Raw genomic sequence first — 7768 nt, forward strand, 5'->3', positions numbered from 1 at the left:
CTTACTCAGACCACCTCATTTCTGCTCTTTCTTGTTTCCCAATGACAGGTTTTCATTTCCCTTTTTCTTTTCACAGAATTCAGCTATAAATGAAATATGAAGATTTTGTTTTTATTCCAGCGAAATCTCTTGTCAGCTGTGAAAGTTTGAGCGAAGACAATCCTTTTGCTCTTTCTGTTTTTTTTTTTTTTGCCAATGCATAAGTGCCCAGCTTCTTCCTCTTTCTTCACTCATCCTTATCTTCCTGGCACTTTCCTCCTCCACCAGGTGCATGTTTGCTGTGTCCCCTAACATCCTTCTATTCCTCCACTTAATTGCTGCAGCCTTAACTCAGCCTAAACATATCCCTGTTTCACCCCAAGTTTGCCCCCAAATTCAAGTCAGTCTGCTTCCTGGAAAGGCTGCTTCTGGCTTGTTCAGAGGCAGCTTTCTGATTTTTTCAATTACCGGACAGGCCTCAGGGGGATCTGGGCTGAGCACTCGGCCCATGAACTTCAAATCTGTGCAGATGCCCCTGGCATGCGCATACCCACCCACCCACCCACCCATCCATCCATGGGCAAATTACCTGCCCTTCCATTACCCATCCATCCACACACCCAACAGTAGGACCTCCTCCAGTTCTGATGCCCATCCTTGGCGAGACATGGAGAAAGAGCATCTTCTCTCAATTCCCAGCCAGAGGGCATCACCTTTGAGTCTCCACAAAGGAAGACAGACTGGGAACCCTCCCTTCCCCTCAGCTGATAGAAACTGCAGTGTCAGAGGGAGGCAGTGCTATTTTCCTCTGATATAACTGAGCTGCAGCAGTGACCAGGATGAGAGTGAGTGAGTGAGTGAAAGTTGCTCAGTCATGTCTGACTCTTTACGATCTCATGGACTCTACAGTCCATGGAATTCTCCAGGCCAGAATACTGGAGTGGGTAGCCTTTCCCTTCTCCAGGGGATCTTCCCAACCCAGGGATTGAACTCAGGTCTCCTGCATTGCAGGAGGATTCTTTACCAGCTAAGCCACAAGGGAAGCCCAGAATGGAAACAACTACAAATTCTTTTCAAGGGAACTCATTCTCTTTTCCCTTGCCCAGAATCAGTGCTGCTATTTCTTCTTTTTAATGATTTTTTGATGTGGACCATTTTTTAAAAAGTCTTTATTGAATTTGTTACAATATTGCTTCTGTTTTGGTTTTTTGACTACCAAGCATGTGGGATCTTGGCTCCCTGGCCAGTGATCCGACCCCCACACTCTGCACTGGAAGGTGAGGGCTTAACCACTGGAACGCTGGGCAAGGCCCAGCACTGCCTTTCTTTAACGTTGTGCATGCATAAGATATTGATGGGGTACTTCCTGGAAGAGCACAATCCCTACATTGAAGAGGTCTAAAGTCCCCATTTCAGTCCCTGGCCCATCAAATTATTCCTTTTTTTTTTCCTTTTTGGTCTAAGCTTCGCCTTCTGAGACTCACCAAAGCAGAACTAACCACTTTCTCTAGGTCACTCTGCTGTCTAGCAAAATTTCTATTTGAATGCATCAGACTATTGTCTCCCCTGTAGGGTATGATCTCCTTGAAGGCTGGCTCCCTTTCCTGCGTGTTTTGCTTCCCCAGCAGCCGGCCTGCAGCCTGAAGCACATGAGAAGCTCCGATGTATGGGATGAATAGTTCAGTGAAACAATGCTACCCAGGCTGGAGGTGGGGGTAAGAGAGGGGAAGTGAGATTATAGCAATGTGGGAAACCCTTCAGCATCTTGAAACCTGTCTTCACCTTGTGCTAGCTGGACAAATAGACGCAAATGACTCAGCTTCTCTCTGCCTCACTTCTGCATCTGTGAAATGGAATAAAGCAGCCCCGTTCCCCTAGGACTGCTATGAGGATTCAATGAACTAATAGATGGAAAGTGCTCAGTGGTATAAATAACCCACTTGAAAACTTCACAGAACACCTAAATAGACATTTTCCCAAAGAAGATATATAAATGGAATACTGGCATGTGGAAAGATAGTCAACATCATTTATAATCAGAAAACGCAAATCAAACCCATAGTGAGATTTCACTTTCCACTTGTCAGAATGGCTATTATTAAAAAGACAACAATTAAGTGGTGAGGAGGATGTGGAGAAAAAGGAAGCTTCATGCACTGTTTTTGCTATTATTGTGGGTGGTAGGAATGTATACTGATATATAGAAAACAGTATGGAGGTTCCTCAGAAAATTAAAAACCAAACTACTAGGTGATCCAGAAATTTCACTTTTGGGTATTTATCTCAAGAAAACAAAAACACTAATTCAAAAAAATATATGCATCCCTATGTTCATTGAAGAATTATCCATAATAGCCAAGATACGGAAACGATCTGTGGCCACCAACAGATATACGGATAAAGAAGTGGCATATATATATAATGCCAATGGAATATTTAGCCATAAAAATAATGAAATACTGTCATTTGTGAGAACACCAATGGACCTCGAAGGTATTATGTTAAGTGAAGTAAGTCAAAGACAAATACTTTGTGATTTCACTTGTATGTGGAATCTAAAAAACAAATGAACAAATGTAACTAAACAGAAACAGAGTCCTAAATACAGAGGACAAACAGGTGGTTGGCAGAGAGGAAGGAAATGGGAGAGAGAGAAAAATAGGTGAGAAATATAGGTGAGGTATGAGCTTCCAGTTGCAAACTAAATGAGTCTTGGGTATAAAATGTACAGTGTGGACAATATAATCAATAACCTTGTAATACCTTCTTATGGTGCCAGATGACAACTAGACTTATCATGGTGATTATTTTGATATATAGAAATATCAAATCATTATGTTGTGTACCAGGCAGGATAATATTATAGGTCAATTACACTTCCAAAAACAAACAGATAAACTCAGAAAAAGAGATCAGATTTTTGGCTACTATAGGCAGGGAGTAGGGGCTGGGGAATCAGATGAAGGTAGTCAAAAGGTACAAACTTTCACATAAGTATTATGGGATTTTGCTTTTTGATCCTGCGGCAGGGCATGTGAGATCTTAGTTCCCCAACCAGGCATTGAACCTGTGACCCCTGCATTGGAACTGTGGAGTCTTAACCACTGGACCCAGTCTTAGGGATGTAATGTACAATGTGATGAATATAATTAACACTGCTGTATGTTATAAATGAAAATTGTTGAGAGTAAATCCTAAGAGTTCTCATCACAAGGAAAAAAATTTTTTCTACATCTTTAATGATGTATGTACATGAGATGATAGATGTTCACTAAGCCTCTTATGGTCATCATTTCATGATGTACATTAGTCAAATCATTACACTATATGTCTTAAACTCACACAGTGCTATAGGTCAATTATATCTCAATAAAACTGGAAAAAAAAAGTTCACACTGATAGAAATGTTAGGATTATCACAGTCCCTTTGTTCTACCATCAAGATGTCATTACCTGGGACTTCCCTGGTGGTTAAGAATCCACCTGCCAATGCAGGGGACATGCGTTCTATCCCTGGTCCAGAAAGATTCTACATACTGTGGAGCGACTAAACTTATGTACCACAACTACTGAGTCCACACTCTAAAGCCTGAGCTCCTCAACAAGAGAAGCCACACAATGAGAAGCCTGTGCACCACAAGGACGAGTAGACCCATTCACCGCAACTAAAGAAAGCCCAAGCACAGCAACGAAGACCCAGCGCAACCAAACAAGCAAAAAAAAAAAAAGTTACTACCCTATGTCTGCTTCTCTCTTCCATGTCCCATGCTTTTCAGTCATTGGATAAAATCCTCCATTGATCCCAAATCACCCATCACACCAGAACTCCATGCCCGGGGATCCAGGAGTAGGGAGAATCAGAGGCTTTTGAAGAGAAGCATCTTCCTGAGGGGGCTTCCCAGTTGGCACTAGTGGTGAATCCGCCTGCCAATGCAGGAAACATGGGTTTGATCCCTGGGTTGGGAAGTCCCCTGGAGTAGGAAGTAGCAACCCACTCCAGTATTCTTGCCTGGAAAATTCCATGGACAGAGGAGCCTGGTGGGCTTATAGTCTATGGGGTCACAAAGAGTTGGACACGGCTGAGCAACGGAGCACATGCACACACAAACACACCTTCCTAAGTACCTACGTGCCCATGTGTGTTTCTACACTACAGAATTCAAATAAGTTCTGTTTTTGAGAAAACTCAGGGTGAGGTAGACAGGTGTTCTTTTGAAGACAGAGAAGTGAGATGGATTGTTCGCAGCAAGAGGAAGGGCTGAAATTATGGAAAATATGGTCAAGCCCTGTGGGTGAGCATGGGGTAGAAACGCACGAGAAATCTGAGGGTTTCTGCCCACTACATTTCTGTTCTCTTATTGCCATGGGAAAAAAAAAAAAAACTCACGAAACAGACTGCAGATTATTCAGTTCCACTTAGCTTGGGCAAACTAGACCTGAATTAAAACAGCTTTTGTCCTGGTTTCTCTAACCCACTCCCCACAACCACCTCTGTCCCCCACCCATACATGGTAGATCAGATGCAGCCCCTCCTACCCTGCCGTCCTTCTGGAATCTTCTTCAGCACCTCTGAGCTCAGAGACAGAGCAGAAACTTATGGAGTCAGAAATGTCAGCAGTGGGAAGGCTGGCTGTTCTTCAAACCTCCCCAGACCATCCCTCTGCCCTTGACTGCTTGCCCCAAGTTTGGCCAGGACTCTGAACACCCTAGGGGTCCCAGGTGGACAAAGCTGGATGTGACTGACTGCACTGAGGAGATGAGTAACTGGGATGTCCACCCCTTCCCTGCTTATATCATCCCCTTTACTGTCATCCTTTTTTCTGGAAATGTCAAAGTCATGAATCACTGAAATGGGACTTTCAGTTTTAGACACCCTAAGGTCTTGGCTGGAGCCTCATTGCCCTCATCTGTAAAATGGGTGGGTTGAATTAAGGACACATTCTGTTCTACAGTTTTATGATCCAAGTCTTTCATGCCAGAGGCGAGGTACCTTATCTTGACTTTTCTCTGAAGCATAATGGAAGTATGTGAGCAGAGTGAGAGAGGGGATGGAGTCTTACTGGTCCAGGATTCTTATCTTGTCTATGTTCACCCATCCAGGGTGGAATCCACGTCTAAGGAAAGAGAGTGATAGTAAGGCCAGGTTCAAGGTTCTTTGAAGGCTGGTGGCCTCTGTCCATAACACCAGCCCCGAGTCTCCCAGACTCTGGTCTGAGTCATTTCTGATTGTCTTTTATCATTCAGGATCTGGGCCACTTCTCTTTTCTCTTTGTTGGGTTTTTCTACCATCATTTCCTTCTTGGAATTGAACCCCCGCACCCTTGCTCACTTGCTCTCAAATTTCGTTCATGGCAAAAAATTCCAGAGGGCTTCCCTGGTGGCTCAGTGGTAAAGAATCCATGTACCAATGCAGGAGACTCAGGTTCAGTCCCTAGGTAGCGAAGACCCCTTGGAGAAGGAAATGGCTACCCTCTCCAGTATTCTTGCCTGGGAAATCCTATGGACAGAGGAGCCTGTCGGGCTACAGTCCATGGGGGCACAAGAGTCAGACATGACTGAGTGAATAAATGACATCAACCCTCACTCACTCACTCACTCTCAAATTTTCTTCATCACCAAGAATTCCAGGGCCCTTCTCCAGCCATATTTTGTCCTAGCTCTCCTCAGGGCTGCTTCTCTCTCTGGGTGACATTGCTGCCCTGGGATCACCCACTCCAGGGTCACCAACAGCCTCCGTAGCCAGATTCAGAGACTTCTCATTTCTTACCTCACTTGACAGCAGCGTGTGATGTTCACACTCCTTCTCTCCAGGCTGCCTTTTCACTGTGTCCTTCTCTCTCTCTCTTTTTTTTTTCTGAAGATTTTGTTAACGTGGACCATTTTTAAAGTCTTCATTGAATTTGTCACAATATTATTTCTGCTTTATTTTGTAAGATTTGTTTATTTATTGGCTGTACTCGGTCTTCGCTGCTGAGCGGGCTTTTTCTCTAGCGCGCTTCTAGGGGCGGTGGCTTCTCTTGTGGTGGATCACGGGCTCTGGAGCATGCACATTCAGTAGCCCAGTAGTTGTGGCACATGCGCTTCAGTAGCTGTGGCCCAAGAGGCTTAGGTGCCCTGTGGCATGTGGGATCTTCCCGGACCAGGGATCGAACCCATTGTCCCCTGCATTGGTAGGAGGATTCTTAGACCTGGACTACCAGGAAAGTCCTACTTCTGTTGTTCACATTCTGATCTTTTGGCCGCAAGGCATGTGGAATCTTAGCTCCCTGACCAGGGATTGAATCTGCACACCCTCCATTAAACACTGGATTTCCAGGGAAGTCCCTCTCATCCTTTTTGGACACTTTTCTTCCCAACCTTCTTGAGCCCCTTGTGGCCATCATGGGTGTTTTCCTGGGACCCAGGCCAGGCCCATTTTTCTCCTTCATTTTCACACTCCCATCAGGATCTCACCCAACACTTCTGCCGATGGTTCCAGAACTCGTTACCAGACCAGGCTTTTCTCCCAGATCCAGCCCCACACACCCTTCATGATGAGGCGGCTTCTCTACTTGGGAAGTCCGCTTACCTAACACAGTAATCATCATAGCATAGTAAGCCAAGGCTTCCCTGGGGGCGCTAGTGGTAAAGAACGTGCCTGTCAATATAGGAGACATAAGAGACGCAGGTTTGATCCCTGGATTGGGAAGATCCCCTGGAGGAGGACATGGCAACCCACTCCAGTATTCTCACCTGGAGACTCCCCGTGGACAGAGGAGCCTGGCAGGCTACAGTCCATTGGGTTGCAAAGAGTTGGACACGACTGAAGTGACTTATATCGCTCATGCAACAGTAAGTTCAGGCAGTTCAGTCGCTCAGTCCCCAACAGTACGTTAACCACCAATAATAAAAGTTCACAAGTACTCTTCTGAGCATTTTCACACACTAACTCAACTGCCCCAACAACAATAGGAAGTGTGTCTTTTTATTATCACCTCCTTTAGCAGAGGAGGAAATGGTCAGAGAGTGGTCAGAGAGCCTAAACATTTTTTTAACTTTAAAAAATTTTATTTTTTTTAGTTTGTATTTTTTCAAAGTTATTCATAGGCACAGTCAAATTGTTTCACAAGCTTTGCTATGAAAAAGAGCTGTCCTTGATCCTTCCCCTCCACACCTTCCTCTCTGGGAGCAGTCATTTTCAATGAAAGAGGCCAAACTCTTATTTTTAAATTTTAATTTGTTTTTATTATTTTCAAAAATTTATTGGCATATAGTTGATTTACAATGTTGTGTTAGTTTCTGTTGTACAGCAAAGTGAATCGGTTATACATATATCTACTCTTTTAAAAATTCTTTTCCCAAATAGGTCATTACAGAGTATTGAGAAGAGTTCCCTGTGCTAAACAGTAGCCCTTTATTAGTTATCTATTTTATACATGGTAGTGTGTATGTGTCCATCTCAGACTCCCAGTTCATCCCTCCCTACCCCTCCCTTTGCCCTTGGTAACCCAAGTTTGCTTTCTACATCTGTGTAGAAGTTGTCCAAGTTGAAGCAGAAAGAGGACACCGGGGCTGGGAAGGAAGATGAGGACACAAGCTTTGAGGAAGGGTCTCCCACCTTCTCCATCTTCCTGGCCCCCAGGCTACATCCCCCCACTATCCCCTCCAGGCATAATGCCCCAGCATCTCCTGGGCTTCTGAACCCCCAGACTCGGGCCTCTCTCAGCCCTGTTTGCCTCCTTCAGATGGTCCAGAAATAGCTGTTCCTCCGCAGAACAGAACAAGTCAACTGGGACACCTTTCAATTTGG

This window comes from Cervus elaphus, chromosome 10 (genome assembly GCF_910594005.1).
Source record: "Cervus elaphus chromosome 10, mCerEla1.1, whole genome shotgun sequence".
Lineage (NCBI taxonomy): Eukaryota > Metazoa > Chordata > Mammalia > Artiodactyla > Cervidae > Cervus > Cervus elaphus.